The sequence below is a fragment of the Pristiophorus japonicus genome, chromosome 6 (assembly GCF_044704955.1).
Source record: "Pristiophorus japonicus isolate sPriJap1 chromosome 6, sPriJap1.hap1, whole genome shotgun sequence".
Lineage (NCBI taxonomy): Eukaryota > Metazoa > Chordata > Chondrichthyes > Pristiophoridae > Pristiophorus > Pristiophorus japonicus.
Genome location: NC_091982.1, coordinates 63,949,033 through 63,969,118, shown reverse-complemented (window position 1 = coordinate 63,969,118; position 20,086 = coordinate 63,949,033).

Genomic DNA, 20,086 nt, shown 5'->3' with positions numbered 1-20,086 from the left:
AGTTACTGATTCTCCCTAATGTGAGTTACTGATTCTCCCTATGGTCAGTTACCTATTGCTCCTATGGTCAGTTACTACTTGCCCCTATGGTCAGTTACTGATTCTCCCTATGATCAGTTACTAATTCCCCCTATGGTCAGTTACTACTTGCCCCATGGTCAGTTACTGATTCCCCCTATGGTCAGTTACTGATTCACCCCTATTGTCAGTGTCCCCCCGATGGTCAGTTACTGATTTCCCCTTTGGGCAGGTACTGATTCCCCCTATGGTCCGGTTCCCCCCATGGTCAGTTACTGAATCCCCTTATGGTCAGTTTCCCCCAAAGGTAAGTTACTGACTCCCCCTGTGGTCAGTTACCGATTCTTCCTATGGTCAGTTAAGGATTCCCTCTATGGTCAGTTACTGATTCCCCACCATGGTCAGTTACTGATTCCCTATGGTCAGATATTGTTTCCTCCTATGGTCAGTTACTGATTCTCACTATGGTCAGTTACTGATTCCCCACTATGGCCAGTTACTGATTCTCTAATGGTCAGTTACTGATTCCCCCTATGGTCAGTTTCGCCCCTATGGTCAGTTACTGATTTACCCTATGGTCAGTTACCGATTCCCCCCATGGTCAGTTAAGGATTCCCTCTATGGTCATTTACTAATACCCCACCATGGTCAGTCACTGATTCCACCTATGGTCAGTTACTGATTCCCCCCATGGTTAGTTATTGATCCCCCCCTATGGTCAGTTAGAGATTCCCACTATGGTCAGTTACTGATTCCCCCTATGGTCAGTCACTGATTCCCCACTATGGCCAGTTACTGATTTGCCCCTATGATCAGTTTACCAACTATGGTCAGTTACTGATTCTCCCTATTTTCAGTTACTGATTCCATAATGGTCAGCTACTGATTCCCCCTATGGTCAGTTTAGCCCCTATGGTCAGTTACTGATTTACCCGATGGTCAGTTACCGATTCCCCCCATGGTCAGTTAAGGATTCCCTCTATGGTCATTTACTAATACCCCACCATGGTCAGTCACTGACTCCACCTATGGTCAGTTACTGATTACCCCCATGGTTAGTTATTGATCCCCCCTATGGTCAGTTAGAGATTCCCACTATGGTCAGTTACCGATTCTCCCTATGGTCAGTTAAGGATTCCCTCTATGGTCAGTTACTGATTCCCCACCATGGTCAGTCACTGATTCCACCTATGGTCAGTTACTGATTCCCCCCTATGGTTAGTTATTGATGCCCCCACTATGGTCAGTTAGAGATTGCCACTATGGTCAGTTACTGATTCCCAATATGGTCAGTTACTGATTCTCCCTGTGATCAGTCACTGATTCCCCCTATGGTCAGTTACTGATTCCCCGTTTTGTCAGTTACTGATTCCCCCTATGTTCAGTAACATTCCCACTATGGTCAGTTACTGATTCCCCTATGGTCAGTTATTCATTCTCCCTATGGTCAGTTACTGATTCACCTATGGTGAGTTACTGATTTCCCTGCAGTCAGTTATTGATTCCCCCTATGGTCAATTACTGATTCCCACTATGGTCAGTTACTGATTCCCACTATGGTCAGTTACTGATTCCCTTATTGTCAGTTACTGATTCCCCTATGGTCAGTTACTAATTTACCTCTATGATCAGTTACTGATTCCCCTCTATGGTCAGTTACTGATTCTCCCTGTGGTCAGTTTCTGATTTCCCCCTATGGTCAGTTATTGATTCCACCCTAAGATCAGTTACTGATTCCCACCTATGGTCAATTACTGATTCCCCCTATGGTCAGTTACTGATTTCCCCTATGGTCGGTTACTGATTCTCCCTATAGTCAGTTACTGATTACTCCTTTGGTCAGTTACTGATTCCACTTTTGGTCAGTTACTGATTGCCCCCTATGGTCAGTTACTGTTTCTCCTATGGTCATTTACTAATTCCCCCTATGGTCAGTTACTAATTCCCCCTATGGTCAGTTACTGATTCCCCACTATGGTAAGTTACTGATTCCCACAATGGTCTGTTACTGATTCCCCTCTGGTCAGTAACTGCTTACCCTAAGGTTAGCTACATTCCCACTATGGTCAGTTACTGATTCGCCCTATGGTCAGTTACTGAATCCACATTATGGTCAGTTACTGATTCCCCTCTGGGCAGTTACTGATTTCACCAAGGTTAGCTACATTCCCACGGTGGTCAGACACTGATTACCCCTATGGTCAGTAACATTCCCACTCTGGTCAGTTCCTGATTCCCCTTTGGTCAGTTACTGATTTCCCTAAGGTCAGCTACATTCCCACTATGGTCAGTTACTGATTCCCCTCTGGTCAGTTACTGATTTTACCCTATGTTCAGTTACTGATGTCCCTAATGGTAAGTTACTGATTCCCCCAATGGTCAGTTACTGATTTCCCCCTATGGTCAGTTTAGCCCCTATGGTCAGTTACTGATTTACCCTATGGTCAGTAATGGATTCCCCTATGGTCAGTTATTGATTCCCCCATATGGTCAGTTACTGATTCACACTATGGTTTTTTACTGATTCCGCCTACGGTCAGTTACTAATTCTCCCTATGGTCAATTACTGATTCTCGCTATGGTCAGTTACTGATTCCCCCTATGGTCAGTTACTGATTCTCCCTAATGTGAGTTACTGATTCTCCCTATGGTCAGTTACCTATTGCTCCTATGGTCAGTTACTACTTGCCCCTATGGTCAGTTACTGATTCTCCCTATGATCAGTTACTAATTCCCCCTATGGTCAGTTACTACTTGCCCCATGGTCAGTTACTGATTCCCCCTATGGTCAGTTACTGATTCACCCCTATTGTCAGTGTCCCCCCGATGGTCAGTTACTGATTTCCCCTTTGGGCAGGTACTGATTCCCCCTATGGTCCGGTTCCCCCCATGGTCAGTTACTGAATCCCCTTATGGTCAGTTTCCCCCAAAGGTAAGTTACTGACTCCCCCTGTGGTCAGTTACCGATTCTTCCTATGGTCAGTTAAGGATTCCCTCTATGGTCAGTTACTGATTCCCCACCATGGTCAGTTACTGATTCCCTATGGTCAGATATTGTTTCCTCCTATGGTCAGTTACTGATTCTCACTATGGTCAGTTACTGATTCCCCACTATGGCCAGTTACTGATTCTCTAATGGTCAGTTACTGATTCCCCCTATGGTCAGTTTCGCCCCTATGGTCAGTTACTGATTTACCCTATGGTCAGTTACCGATTCCCCCCATGGTCAGTTAAGGATTCCCTCTATGGTCATTTACTAATACCCCACCATGGTCAGTCACTGATTCCACCTATGGTCAGTTACTGATTCCCCCCATGGTTAGTTATTGATCCCCCCCTATGGTCAGTTAGAGATTCCCACTATGGTCAGTTACTGATTCCCCCTATGGTCAGTCACTGATTCCCCACTATGGCCAGTTACTGATTTGCCCCTATGATCAGTTTACCAACTATGGTCAGTTACTGATTCTCCCTATTTTCAGTTACTGATTCCATAATGGTCAGCTACTGATTCCCCCTATGGTCAGTTTAGCCCCTATGGTCAGTTACTGATTTACCCGATGGTCAGTTACCGATTCCCCCCATGGTCAGTTAAGGATTCCCTCTATGGTCATTTACTAATACCCCACCATGGTCAGTCACTGACTCCACCTATGGTCAGTTACTGATTACCCCCATGGTTAGTTATTGATCCCCCCTATGGTCAGTTAGAGATTCCCACTATGGTCAGTTACCGATTCTCCCTATGGTCAGTTAAGGATTCCCTCTATGGTCAGTTACTGATTCCCCACCATGGTCAGTCACTGATTCCACCTATGGTCAGTTACTGATTCCCCCCTATGGTTAGTTATTGATGCCCCCACTATGGTCAGTTAGAGATTGCCACTATGGTCAGTTACTGATTCCCAATATGGTCAGTTACTGATTCTCCCTGTGATCAGTCACTGATTCCCCCTATGGTCAGTTACTGATTCCCCGTTTTGTCAGTTACTGATTCCCCCTATGTTCAGTAACATTCCCACTATGGTCAGTTACTGATTCCCCTATGGTCAGTTATTCATTCTCCCTATGGTCAGTTACTGATTCACCTATGGTGAGTTACTGATTTCCCTGCAGTCAGTTATTGATTCCCCCTATGGTCAATTACTGATTCCCACTATGGTCAGTTACTGATTCCCACTATGGTCAGTTACTGATTCCCTTATTGTCAGTTACTGATTCCCCTATGGTCAGTTACTAATTTACCTCTATGATCAGTTACTGATTCCCCTCTATGGTCAGTTACTGATTCCAATATGGTCAGTTACTGATTCCCCTACGGTCAGTTACTGATTCCCACTCTGGTTCGTTACTGAATCCCCGATGGTCAGTTACTGATTGCCCAAGATCAGTTACTGATTCCCCTATGGTCAGTGACTGATTCCCCTATGGTCAGTTACGAATTCCCCCTATGGTCAGTTACTGATTCCCCTATGGTCTGTTACTAATTCCTCCCATGGTCAGTTACTTATACCGCACGGTGGTGAGTTACTGATTCCCACTATGGTCAGTTATTGATTCCCCCTATGGTCAGTTACTGATTCACCTATGGTGAGTTATTGATTCCCCTATGGTCAGTTATTGATCCCCTCTAAGGTCATTTACTGAGTCCCACTATGGTCAGTTATTAATTTACCCCTCTGATCAGTTACTGATTCCCCCCTATGGTCAGTGACTGGTTTCCCACTATGGTCAGTTTGTCCCTATGGACAGTTACTGATTCTCCCTATGGTCATTTACTGATTCCCCCATGGTCAGTTAGTGATCCCCCCCATGGTCAGTTACTGATTCCCCCCAATGGTCAGTTACTGATTCCCCTATGGTCAGTTACTAATTCCCCCCATGGTCAGTTACTTATACCCCACTATGGTCAGTTACTGATTCCCCTCTGGTCAGTAACTGATTTCCCTAAGGTCAGCTACATTTCCACTATGGTCAGTTACTGATTCACCCTATGGTCAGTTACTGATTCCCCATTATGGTCAGTTACTGATTCCCCTATGGTCAGTTACTGATTTCCCCAAGGTTAGCTACATTCCCACTGTGGTCAGATACTGATTACCCCTAAGGTCAGTAACATTCCCACTCTGGTCAGTTCCTGATTCCCCTCAGTCAGTTACTGATTTCCCTAAGGTCAGCTATATTCCCACTATGGTCAGTTACTGATTTCAGCCTATGTTCAGTTACTGATGTCCCTAATGGTCAGTTATTGATTCCCCCTATGGTCAGTTACTGATTTACCCTATGGTCAATAACGGATTTGCCCTATGGTCAGTTACTGATTCGCCCTATGGTCAGTTCCTGATTCCCCATTATGGTCAGTTACTGATTCCCCTTTGGGCAGTTACTGATTTTCCCAAGGTTAGCTACATTCCCATTGTGGTCAGATACTTATTACCCCTATGGTCAGTAACATTCCCACTCTGTTCAGTTCCTGATTCCCCTATGGTCAGTTACTGATTTCCCTAAGGTCAGCTATATTCCCACTATGGTCAGTTACTGATTCCCCGATGGTCAGTTACTGATTTCACCCTATGTTCAGTTACTGATTTCACCCTATGTTCAGTTACTGATTCCCCCTATGGTCAGTTACTGATTTCCCCCGATGGTCAGTTTAGCCCCTATGGTCAGTTACTGATTTACCCTATGGTCAGTTACCGATTCCCCCCATGTCAGTTAAGGATTCCCACTATGGTCAGTTACTAATTCCCCATCATGGTCAGTCACTGATTCCACCTATGGTCAGTTACTGATTCCCCGCTATGGTTATTTATTGATGCCCCCGCTATGTTCAGTTAGAGATTCTCCCTGTGGTCAGTCACTGATTCCCCCTATGGTCAGTTACTGATTCCCCGTTTTGTCAGTTACTGATTCCACCTTTGGTCAGTTACTGATTCCCCCTATGGTCAGTCGCTGACTCCCCAATATGGCCAGTTACTGATTTGCCCTATGGTCAGTTTGCCAATTATGGTCAGTTACAGATTCTCCTGATGGTCAGTTACTGATTCCCTATGGTCAGATATTGTTTCCTCCTATGGTCAGTTACTGATTCCTCCCTATGGTCAGTTATTCATTCCCCCTATGGTCAGTTACTGATTCTCCCTATGTTCAGTTACTGATTACCCACTATGGCCAGTTACTGATTTGCCCCTATGGTCAGTTACTGATTCCCCCTATGGTCAGTTACTGATTCGACCGTGTGGTCAGTCACAGATTCCCCTTATGGTCAGTTACTGATTCCACCTTTGGTCAGTTATTGATTGCCCCCTCTAGTCAGTTTCTGATTCCCCCTATGGTCAGTTACTGATTCCCCTATGGTCAGTTATTGATCCACCCCTATGGTCAGTTACTGATTCCCACTATGGTCAGTTACTGATTCCCGCTATGGTCAGTATGGTCAGTTACTGATTCCCCCTGTGGTCAGTTACTGATTCTCCCTCTGGTCAGTTACTCGTTCTCCTTATGGTCAGTTACTGATTCCTCCTATATTCAGTTTCTGATTCCCTTATGGTTAGTTATTGATTTCCCCCTCAGATCAGTTACTGATTCCTCCCTATGGTCAGTTATTGATTCCCCCCTATGGTCAGTTACTGATTCCCCCTATGGTCAATCACTGATTCCCCACTATGGCCAGTTACTGATTTGCTCCTATGGTCAGTTACTGATTCCCCATTTTGTCAGTTACTGATTCCCACTATGGTCAGTTACTGATTCCCTCTATGGTCAGTTACCGATTCCCCGCTTGGTCAGTTAAGGATTCCCTCTATGGTCAGTTACTAATTCCCCATCATGGTCAGTCACTGATTCCACCTATGGTCAGTTACTGATTCCCCGCTATGGTTAGTTATTGATGCCCCCCCTATGGTCAGTTAGAGATTCCCACTATGGTCAGTTACTGATTCCCAATATGGTCAGTTACTGATTCTCACTGTGGTCAGTCGCTGTCTCTCCACTATGGCCAGTTACAGATTTGCCCTATGGTCAGTTTGCGACTTATGGTCAGTTACTAGATTCTCACTATGGTCAGTTACTCATTCCCCCTATGGTTAGTTACTGATTCTCCCTATGGTCAGTTACTGATTACCCACTATGGCCAGTTACTGATTTGCCCCTATGGTCAGTTACTGATTCCTCCTATGGTCCGTTACTGATTACCCACTTTGGCCAGTTACTGATTTGCCCCGATGGTCAGTTACTGATTCGACCGTGTGGCCAGTCACAGATTCTCCTTATGGTCAGTTACTGATTCCACCTTTGGTCAGTTATTGATTGCCCCCTCTAGTCAGTTTCTGATTCCCCATATGGTCAGTTACTGATTCCCCTATGGTCAGTTATTGATCCACCCCTATGGTCAGTTACTGATTCCCACTATGGTCAGTTACTGATTCCCGCTATGGTCAGTTACTGATTCTCCCCATGGTCAGTATGGTCAGTTACTGATTCCGCCTGTGGTCAGTTACTGATTCTCCCTATGGTCAGTTACTCCTTCTCCTTATGGTCAGTTATTGATTCCCCCCTATGGTCAGTTACTGATTCCCCCGATGGCCAGTCACTGATTCCCCACTATGGCCAGTTACTGATTTGCTCCTATGGTCAGTTTACCAACTATGGTCAGTTACTGATTCTCCCTATGGTCAGTTACTGATTCTCCACTATGGTCAGTCACTGATTCCCCCTATGATCAGTTACTGATTCCCACTATGGTCAGTTACTGATTCTCCCTGTGGTCATTTTCTGATTCCCCTATGGTCAGTTATTGATTCCCCCATGGTCAGTTACTGATTCCCCCCTATGGTCAGTTATTGATTCCCCCCCTATGGTCAGTCACTGATTCCCCACTATGGCCAGTTACTGATTCCCCCTATGGTCAGTTATTGATTCGACCGTGTGGTCAGTCACAAATTCCCCTTATGGTCAGTTACTGATTTGCCCCTATAGTCAGTTACTGATTCCCCCTATGGTCAGTTACTGATTACCCACTATGGCCAGTTACTGATTTGCCCCTATGGCCAGTTACTGATTCCCCCTATGGTCAGTTATTGATCCACCCCTATGGTCAGTTACTGATTCCCACTATGGTCAGTTACTGATTCCCGCTATGGTCAGTATGGTCAGTTACTGATTCCCCCTTGGTCAGTTACTGATTCTCCCTCTGGTCAGTTACTCGTTCTCCTTATGGTCAGTTACTGATTCCCCCTATATTCAGTTTCTGATTCCCCGATGGTCAGTTATTGATTTCCCCCTCAGATCAGTTACTGATTCCTCCCTATGGTCAATTATTGATTCCCCCCTATGGTCAGTAACTGATTCCCCCGATGGTCAATCACTGATTCCCCACTATGGCCAGTTACTGATTTGCTCCTATGGTCAGTTTACCAACTATGGTCAGTTACTGATTCTCCCTATGGTCAGTTACTGATTCCCCACTATGGTCAGTCACTGATTCCCCCTATGATCAGTTACTGATTCCCCATTTTGTCAGTTACTGATTCCCACTATGGTCAGTTACTGATTCCCTCTCTGGTCAGTTACCGATTCCCCCCATGGTCAGTTAAGGATTCCCTCTATGGTCAGTTACTAATTCCCCATCATGGTCAGTCACTGATTCCACCCATGGTCAGTTACTGATTCCCCGCTATGGTTAGTTATTGATGCCCCCCCTATGGTCAGTTAGAGATTCCCTCTATGGTCAGTTACTGATTCCCCGTTTTGTCAGTTACTGATTACCCCTATGGTCAGTTACTGATTCCCCCTATGGTCAGTCACTGACTCTCCACTATGGCCAGTTACTGATTTGCCCTGTGGTCAGTTTGCCACTTATGGTCAGTTACAGATTCTCACTATGGTCAGTTACTCGTTCTCCTTATGGTCAGTTATTGATCCCCCCCTATGGTCAGTTACTGATTCCCCCGATGGTCAGTTACTGATTCCCCACTATGGCCAGTTACTGATTTGCTCCTATGGTCAGTTTACCAACTATGGTCAGTTACTGATTCTCCCTATGGTCAGTTACTGATTCTCCACTATGGTCAGTCACTGATTCCCCCTATGATCAGTTACTGATTCCCACTATGGTCAGTTACTGATTCTCCCTGTGGTCATTTTCTGATTCCCCTATGGTCAGTTATTGATTCCCCCCTATGGTCAGTTATTGATTCCCCCCCTATGGTCAGTCACTGATTCCCCACTATGGCCAGTTACTGATTTGCTCCTATGGTCAGTTTACCAACTATGGTCAGTTACTGATTCTCACTATGGTCAGTTACTGATTCCCCATTTTGTCAGTTACTGATTCCCCCTATGGTCAGTTACTGTTTCCTCCCTCTGGTCAGTTATTGATCCCCCCTATGGTCAGTTAGAGATTCCCACTATGGTCAGTTGCTGATTCCGCCAATGGTCAGTTACTGATTCCACCTTTGATCAGTTACTGATTGCCCCCTATGGTCAGTTGCTGATTCCCCCTATGGTCAGTTACTGATTCCCCTATGGTCAGTTATTGATCCACCCCGATGGTCAGTTACTGATTCCCACTATGGTCAGTTACTGATTGCCCCCTCTGGTCAGTTATTGATCCCCCCCTATGGTCAGTTAGAGTTTCCAAACTATGGTCAGTTACTGATTCCCCCGATGGTCAGTCACTGATTCCCCACTATGGCCATTTACTGATTTGCCCTATGGTCAGTTTGCCACTTATGGTCAGTTAAAGATTCTCCTGATGGTCAGTTACTGATTCCCTATGGTCAGATATTGATTCCCCCAATGGTCATTTGCTTATTCTCACTATGGTCAGTACTCATTCTCCCTATGGTCAGCTACTGATTCCCCACTATGGCCAGTTACTGATTCCCACTATGGTCATTTACTGATTCTCCCTGTGGTCATTTTCTGATTCCCCTCTGGTCAGTTATTGATTCCACCCTAAGATCAGTTACTGATTCCCACCTATGGTCAGTTACTGATTCACCCTATGGTCAGTTATTGATTCCCCCATGGTCAGTTACTGATTCCACCTTTAGTCAGTTACTGATTCCCCCCTATGGTCAGTTGCTGATTCCCCCTGTGGTCAGTTACTGATTCTCCCTATGGTCAGTTATTCTTTCTCCCTATGGTCAGTTACTGATTCCCCCTATGTTCAGTTACTGATTCTCCCTATGCTCAGTTATTGATTTCCCTTGAAGATCAGTTACTGATTCCTCCCTATGGTCAGTTACTGATTCCCCCCGATGGTAAGTTACTGATTACCCCCTATGGTCAGTTACTGATTCCCCCCTATGGTCAGTTATTGATTCCCCCCTATGGTAAGTTACTGATTCCCCCTATGGTCAGTCACTGATTCCCCACTATGGCCAGTTACTGATTTGCCCCTATGGTCAGTTTACCAACTATGGTCAGTTACTGATTCTCCCCATGGTCAGTTACTGATTCCCCACTATGGTCAGTCACTGATTCCCACTATGATCAGTTACTGATTCCCCAATTTGTCAGGTACTGATTTCCACTATGGTCAGTTACTGATTCCCCTCTCTGGTCAGTTATTGATCCCCCCCCTATGGTCAGTTAGAGATTCCCACTATGTTCAGTTTCTGATTCCCCCTATGGTCAGTTGTTGATTCCACCCGAAGATCAGTTACTGATTCCCACCTATGATCAGTTATTGATTCCCCACTTTGGCCAGTTACTGATCCTCCCTATGGTCAGTTTGCCACTTATGGTCAGTTACAGATTCTCCTGATGGTCAGGTACTCATTCCCCCTATGGTAAGTTACTGATTCTCCCTATGGTCAGTTTTTGATTCTTGTTATGTTTAGTTACTGATTCCCTCTGTGGTCAGTTACTGATTACCCATATAGTCGGTTAATGATTCTCCCTATGGTCAGTTACTGATTCCTTCTATGGTCAGTTACTGATTAAACCCTATGGTCAGTTACTGATTGCCCCCTATGGTCAGTTGCTGATTCACCCTAAGTTCAGTTCCTGATTCCCCTATGGTCAGTTATTGATCCATCCCTATGGTTAGTTATTGATTTCCCCTATGGTCAGTTACTGATTCCCCCCTATGGTCAGTCACTGATTCCCCACTATGGCCAGTTACTGATTTGCTCCTATGGTCAGTTTACCACCTATGGTCAGTTACTGATTCTCCCTATGGTCAGTTACTGATTCCCCACTCTGGTCAGCCACTGATTCCCCCTAAATTCACTTACTGATTCCCCGTTTTGTCAGTTACTGATTCCCGCTATGGTCAGTTACTGATTCCCCACTATGGTCAGTTACTGATTCCCCCTATGGTCAGTCACTGATTCCCCACTATGGCCAGTTACTGATTTGCCCTATGGTCAGTTTGCCACTTATGGTCAGTTACAGATTCTCCTGATGGTCATTTACTGTTTCCCCCCGATGGTAAGTTACTGATTACCCCCTATGGTCAGTTACTGATTCCCCCCTATGGTCAGTTATTGATTCCCCCCTATGGTAAGTTACTGATTCCCCCTATGGTCAGTCACTGATTCCCCACTATGGCCAGTTACTGATTTGCCCCTATGGTCAGTTTACCAACTATGGTCAGTTACTGATTCTCCCCATGGTCAGTTACTGATTCCCCACTATGGTCAGTCACTGATTCCCCCTATGATCAGTTACTGATTCCCCATTTTGTCAGTTACTGATTTCCACTATGGTCAGTTACTGATTCCCCTCTCTGGTCAGTTATTGATCCCCCCCCCTATGGTCAGTTAGAGATTCCCACTATGTTCAGTTTCTGATTCCCCCTATGGTCAGTTATTGATTCCACCCGAAGATCAGTTACTGATTCCCACCTATGATCAGTTTTTGATTCCCCACTTTGGCCAGTTACTGATCCTCCCTATGGTCAGTTTGCCACTTATGGTCAGTTACAGATTCTCCTGATGGTCAGGTACTCATTCCCCCTATGGTAAGTTACTTATTCTCCCTATGGTCAGTTTTTGATTCTTGTTATGTTTAGTTACTGATTTACTCTGTGGTCAGTTACTGATTCCCCTTATAGTCGGTTAATGATTCTCCCTATGGTCAGTTACTGATTCCTTCTATGGTCAGTTACTGATTAAACCCTATGGTCAGTTACTGATTGCCCCCTATGGTCAGTTGCTGATTCACCCTAAGTTCAGTTCTTGATTCCCCTATGGTCAGTTATTGATCCACCCCTATGGTTAGTTATTGATTTCCCCTATGGTCAGTTACTGATTCCCTGCTATGGTCAGTTATTGATTCACCCCTATGGTCAGTTACTGATTGCCCCTATGGTCAGTCACTGATTCCCCACTATGGCCAGTTACTGATTTGCCCCTATGGTCAGTTTACCAACTATGGTCAGTTACTGATTCTCCTCATGGTCAGTTACTGATTCCCCACTATGGTCAGTCACTGATTCCCCCTATGATCAGTTACTGATTCCCCATTTTGTCAGTTACTGATTTCCACTATGGTCAGTTACTGATTCCCCTCTCTGGTCAGTTATTGATCCCCCCCTATGGTCAGTTAGAGATTCCCACTATGGTCAGTTACTGATTCCCCCTATGGTCAGTCACTGATTCCCCACTATGGCCATTTACTGATTTGCCCTATGGTCAGTTTGCCACTTATGGTCAGTTACAGATTCTCCTGATGGTCAGTTACTGATTCCCCTATGGTCAGTTATTGATTCCACCCTAAGATCAGTTACTGATTCCCACCTATGGTCAGTTACTGATTCGCCCTATGGTTAGTTATTGATTCCCCCATGGTCAGTTACTGATTCCACCTTTAGTCAGTTACTGATTGCCCCCTATGGTCAGTTGCTGATTCCCCCTGTGGTCAGTTACTGATTCTCCCTATGGTCAGTTATTCTTTCTCCCTATGGTCAGTTACTGATTCCCCCTATGTTCAGTTACTGATTCTCCCTATGCTCAGTTATTGATTTCCCTTGAAGATCAGTTACTGATTCCTCCCTATGGTCAGTTACTGATTACCCCCTATGGTCAGTTACTGATTCCCCCCTATGGTCAGTTATTGATTCCCCCCTATGGTAAGTTACTGATTCCCCCTATGGTCAGTCACTGATTCCCCACTATGGCCAGTTACTGATTTGCCCCTATGGTCAGTTTACCAACTATGGTCAGTTACTGATTCTCCCCATGGTCAGTTACTGATTCCCCACTATGGTCAGTCACTGATTCCCCCTATGATCAGTTACTGATTCCCCATTTTGTCAGTTACTGATTTCCACTATGGTCAGTTACTGATTCCCCTCTCTGGTCAGTTATTGATCCCCCCCCCTATGGTCAGTTAGAGATTCCCACTATGTTCAGTTTCTGATTCCCCCTATGGTCAGTTATTGATTCCACCCGAAGATCAGTTACTGATTCCCACCTATGATCAGTTATTGATTCCCCACTTTGGCCAGTTACTGATCCTCCCTATGGTCAGTTTGCCACTTATGGTCAGTTACAGATTCTCCTGATGGTCAGGTACTCATTCCCCCTATGGTAAGTTACTTATTCTCCCTATGGTCAGTTTTTGATTCTTGTTATGTTTAGTTACTGATTTACTCTGTGGTCAGTTACTGATTCCCCTTATAGTCGGTTAATGATTCTCCCTATGGTCAGTTACTGATTCCTTCTATGGTCAGTTACTGATTAAACCCTATGGTCAGTTACTGATTGCCCCCTATGGTCAGTTGCTGATTCACCCTAAGTTCAGTTCTTGATTCCCCTATGGTCAGTTATTGATCCACCCCTATGGTTAGTTATTGATTTCCCCTATGGTCAGTTACTGATTCCCTGCTATGGTCAGTTATTGATTCACCCCTATGGTCAGTTACTGATTGCCCCTATGGTCAGTCACTGATTCCCCACTATGGCCAGTTACTGATTTGCCCCTATGGTCAGTTTACCAACTATGGTCAGTTACTGATTCTCCTCATGGTCAGTTACTGATTCCCCACTATGGTCAGTCACTGATTCCCCCTATGATCAGTTACTGATTCCCCATTTTGTCAGTTACTGATTTCCACTATGGTCAGTTACTGATTCCCCTCTCTGGTCAGTTATTGATCCCCCCCTATGGTCAGTTAGAGATTCCCACTATGGTCAGTTACTGATTCCCCCTATGGTCAGTCACTGATTCCCCACTATGGCCATTTACTGATTTGCCCTATGGTCAGTTTGCCACTTATGGTCAGTTACTGATTCCCCTATGGTCAGTTATTGATTCCACCCTAAGATCAGTTACTGATTCCCACCTATGGTCAGTTACTGATTCGCCCTATGGTTAGTTATTGATTCCCCCATGGTCAGTTACTGATTCCACCTTTAGTCAGTTACTGATTGCCCCCTATGGTCAGTTGCTGATTCCCCCTGTGGTCAGTTACTGATTCTCCCTATGGTCAGTTATTCTTTCTCCCTATGGTCAGTTACTGATTCCCCCTATGTTCAGTTACTGATTCTCCCTATGCTCAGTTATTGATTTCCCTTGAAGATCAGTTACTGATTCCTCCCTATGGTCAGTTACTGATTACCCCCTATGGTCAGGTACTGATTCCCCCCTATGGTCAGTTATTGATTCCCCCCTATGGTAAGTTACTGATTCCCCCTATGGTCAGTCACTGATTCCCCACTATGGCCAGTTACTGATTTGCCCCTATGGTCAGTTTACCAACTATGGTCAGTTACTGATTCTCCCCATGGTCAGTTACTGATTCCCCACTATGGTCAGTCACTGATTCCCACTATGATCAGTTACTGATTCCCCAATTTGTCAGTTACTGATTTCCACTATGGTCAGTTACTGATTCCCCTCTCTGGTCAGTTATTGATCCCCCCCCTATGGTCAGTTAGAGATTCCCACTATGTTCAGTTTCTGATTCCCCCTATGGTCAGTTGTTGATTCCACCCGAAGATCAGTTACTGATTCCCACCTATGATCAGTTATTGATTCCCCACTTTGGCCAGTTACTGATCCTCCCTATGGTCAGTTTGCCACTTATGGTCAGTTACAGATTCTCCTGATGGTCAGGTACTCATTCCCCCTATGGTAAGTTACTGATTCTCCCTATGGTCAGTTTTTGATTCTTGTTATGTTTAGTTACTGATTCCCTCTGTGGTCAGTTACTGATTACCCATATAGTCGGTTAATGATTCTCCCTATGGTCAGTTACTGATTCCTTCTATGGTCAGTTACTGATTAAACCCTATGGTCAGTTACTGATTGCCCCCTATGGTCAGTTGCTGATTCACCCTAAGTTCAGTTCCTGATTCCCCTATGGTCAGTTATTGATCCACCCCTATGGTTAGTTATTGATTTCCCCTATGGTCAGTTACTGATTCCCCCCTATGGTCAGTTATTGATTCACCCCTATGGTCAGTTACTGATTCCCCCTATGGTCAGTCACTGATTCCCCACTATGGCCAGTTACTGATTTGCCCCTCTGGTCAGTTTACCAACTATAGTCAGTTACTGATTCTCCTCATGGTCAGTTACTGATTCCCCACTATGGTCAGTCACTGATTCCCCCTATGGTCAGTTACTGATTCCCCATTTTGTCAGTTACTGATTTCCACTATGGTCAGTTACTGATTCCCCTCTCTGGTCAGTTACTGATTCCCCACTATGGTCAGTTACTGATTCCCCCTATGGTCAGTCACTGATTCCCCACTATGGCCATTTACTGATTTGCCCTATGGTCAGTTTGCCACTTATGGTCAGTTACAGATTCTCCTGATGGTCAGTTACTGATTCCCTATGGTCAGATATTGATTCCCCCTATGGTCATTTTCTTCTTCTCACTATGGTCAGTTACTCATTCCCCCTATGGTCAGTTACTGATTCTCCCTATGGTCAGTTTTTGATTCTTGCTATGTTTAGTTACTGATTCTCCCTATGGTCAGTTACTGATTCCTCCTATGGTCAGTTACTGATTCCCGCTATGGTCAGTTACTGATTCTCCCTATGGTCAGTTACTCATTCTCCCCATGGTCAGTATGGTCAGTTACTGATTCCCCCTGTGGTCAGTTACTGATTCCCCCGAGAGTCAGTTACTCATTCTCCCTATGGTCAGTTACTGATTCCCACTATGGTCAGTTACTGATTCCCACTATGGTCATTTACTGATTCTCCCTGTGGTCATTTTCTGATTCCCCTATGGTCAGTTATTGATTCCACCCTAAGATCAGTTACTGATTCCCACCTATGGTCAGTTACTGATTCGCCCTATGGTCAGTTATTGATTCCCCCATGGTCAGTTACTGATGCCACCTTTAGTCAGTTACTGATTTCCCCCTATGGTCAGTTGCTGATTCCCCCTGTGGTCAGTTACTGATTCTCCCTATGGTCAGTTATTCTTTCTCCCTATGGTCAGTTACTGATTCCCCCTATGTTCAGTTACTGATTCTCCCTATGCTCAGTTATTGATTTCCCTTGAAGATCAGTTACTGATTCCTCCCTATGGTCAGTTACTGATTCCCCCCGATGGTAAGTTACTGATTACCCCCTATGGTCAGTTACTGATTCCCCCCTATGGTCAGTTATTGATTCCCCCCTATGGTAAGTTACTGATTCCCCCTATGGTCAGTCACTGATTCCCCACTATGGCCAGTTACTGATTTGCCCCTATGGTCAGTTTACCAACTATGGTCAGTTACTGATTCTCCCCATGGTCAGTTACTGATTCCCCACTATGGTCAGTCACTGATTCCCCCTATGATCAGTTACTGATTCCCCATTTTGTCAGTTACTGATTTCCACTATGGTCAGTTACTGATTCCCCTCTCTGGTCAGTTATTGATCCCCCCCCCCCTATGGTCAGTTAGAGATTCCCACTATGTTCAGTTTCTGATTCCCCCTATGGTTAGTTATTGATTCCACCCGAAGATCAGTTACTGATTCCCACCTATGATCAGTTATTGATTCCCCACTTTGGCCAGTTACTGATCCTCCCTATGGTCAGTTTGCCACTTATGGTCAGTTACAGATTCTCCTGATGGTCAGGTACTCATTCCCCCTATGGTAAGTTACTGATTCTCCCTATGGTCAGTTTTTGATTCTTGTTATGTTTAGTTACTGATTCCCTCTGTGGTCAGTTACTGATTCCCCATATAGTCGGTTAATGATTCTGCCTATGGTCAGTTACTGATTCCTTCGATGGTCAGTTACTGATTAAACCCTATGGTCAGTTACTGATTGCCCCCTATGGTCAGTTGCTGATTCACCCTAAGTTCAGTTCCTGACTCCCCTATGGTCAGTTATTGATCCACCCCTATGGTTAGTTATTGATTTCCCCTATGGTCAGTTACTGATTCCCCCCTATGGTCAGTTATTGATTCACCCCTATGGTCAGTTACTGATTCCCCCAATGGTCAGTCACTGATTCCCCACTATGGCCAGTTACTGATTTGCCCCTATGGTCAGTTTACCAACTATGGTCAGTTACTGATTCTCCTCATGGTCAGTTACTGATTCCCCACGATGGTCAGTCACTGATTCCCCCTATGATCAGTTACTGATTCCCCATTTTGTCAGTTACTGATTTCCACTATGGTCAGTTACTGATTCCCCTCTCTGGTCATTTATTGATCCCCCCTATGGTCAGTTAGTGATTCCCACGATGGTCAGTTACTGATTCCCCCTAAGGTCAGTTATTGATTCCCCACTATGGCCATTTACTAATTTGCCCTATGGTCAGTTTGCCACTTATGGTCAGTTACAGATTCTCCTGATGGTCAGTTACTGATTCCCTATGGTCAGATATTGATTCCCCCTATGGTCATTTTCTTCTTCTCACAATGGTCAGTTACTCATTCCCCCTATGGTCAGTTACTGATTCTCCCTATGGTCAGTTTTTGATTCTTGCTATGTTTAGTTACTGATTCCCTCTGTGGTCAGTTGCTGACTCCCCCTATGGTCGGTTACTGATTCTCCCTGTGGTCAGTTACTGATTCCCGCTATGGTCAGTTACTGATTCTCCCTATAGTCAGTTACTCATTCTCCCCATGGTCAGTATGGTCAGTTACTGATTCCCCCTGTGGTCAGTTACTGATTCCCCCTAGAGTCAGTTACTCATTCTCCCTATGGTCAGTTACTGATTCCCCCTATGTTCAGTTACTGATTCTCCCTATGCTCAGTTATTGATTTCCCCCGAAGATCAGTTACTGATTCCTCCCGATGGTCAGTTACTGATTCCCCCCTATGGTAACTGATTGCCCCTATGGTCAGTTACTGATTCACCCCTATGGTCAGTTATTGATTCCACACTATGGTCAGTTACTGATTCCCCCTATGGTCAGTCACTGATTCCCCACTATGGCCAGTTACTGATTTGCCCCTATGGTCAGTTTACCAACTATGGTCAGTTGCTGATTCTCCCTATGGTCAGTTACTGATTCCCCACTATGGTCAGTCACTGATTCCCCCTATGATCAGTTACCGATTCCCCCTTATCGTCAGTTATTGATCCCCCCCCTATGGTCAGTTGGAGATTCCCACTATGGTCAGTTACTGATTCCCCCTATGTTCAGTTTCTGATTCCCCCTATGGTCAGTTATTGATTCCACCCGAAGATCAGTTACTGATTCCCACCTATGATCAGTTATTGATTCCCCACTTTGGCCAGTTACTGATCCTCCCTATGGTCAGTTTGCCACTTATGGTCAGTTACAGATTCTCCTGATGGTCAGGTACTCATTCCCCCTATGGTAAGTTACTTATTCTCCCTATGGTCAGTTTTTGATTCTTGTTATGTTTAGTTACTGATTCCCTCTGTGGTCAGTTACTGATTCCCCATATAGTCGGTTAATGATTCTCCCTATGGTCAGTTACTGATTCCTTCTATGGTCAGTTACTGATTAAACCCTATGGTCAGTTACTGATTGCCCCCTATGGTCAGTTGCTGATTCACCCTAAGTTCAGTTCCTGATTCCCCTATGGTCAGTTATTGATCCACCCCTATGGTTAGTTATTGATTTCCCCTATGGTCAGTTACTGATTCCCCCCTATGGTCAGTTATTGATTCACCCCTATGGTCAGTTACTGATTGCCCCTATGGTCAGTCACTGATTCCCCACTATGGCCAGTTACTGATTTGCCCCTATGGTCAGTTTACCAACTATGGTCAGTTACTGATTCTCCTCATGGTCAGTTACTGATTCCCCACTATGGTCAGTCACTGATTCCCCCTATGATCAGTTACTGATTCCCCATTTTGTCAGTTACTGATTTCCACTATGGTCAGTTACTGATTCCCCTCTCTGGTCAGTTATTGATCCCCCCCTATGGTCAGTTAGAGATTCCCACTATGGTCAGTTACTGATTCCCCCTATGGTCAGTCACTGATTCCCCACTATGGCCATTTACTGATTTGCCCTGTGGTCAGTTTGCCACTTATGGTCAGTTACAGATTCTCCTGATGGTCAGTTACTGATTCCCCTATGGTCAGTTATTGATTCCACCCTAAGATCAGTTACTGATTCCCACCTATGGTCAGTTACTGATTCGCCCTATGGTTAGTTATTGATCCCCCATGGTCAGTTACTGATTCCACCTTTAGTCAGTTACTGATTGCCCCCTATGGTCAGTTGCTGATTCCCCCTGTGGTCAGTTACTGATTCTCCCTATGGTCAGTTATTCTTTCTCCCTATGGTCAGTTACTGATTCCCCCTATGTTCAGTTACTGATTCTCCCTATGCTCAGTTGTTGATTTCCCTTGAAGATCAGTTACTGATTCCTCCCTATGGTCAGTTACTGATTCCCCCCGATGGTCAGTTACTGATTCCCCCCTATGGTCAGTTATTGATTCCCCCCTATGGTAAGTTACTGATTCCCCCTATGGTCAGTCACTGATTCCCCACTATGGCCAGTTACTGATTTGCCCCTATGGTCAGTTTACCAACTATGGTCAGTTACTGATTCTCCCCATGGTCAGTTACTGATTCCCCACTATGGTCAGTCACTGATTCCCCCTATGATCAGTTACTGATTCCCCATTTTGTCAGTTACTGATTTCGACTATGGTCAGTTACTG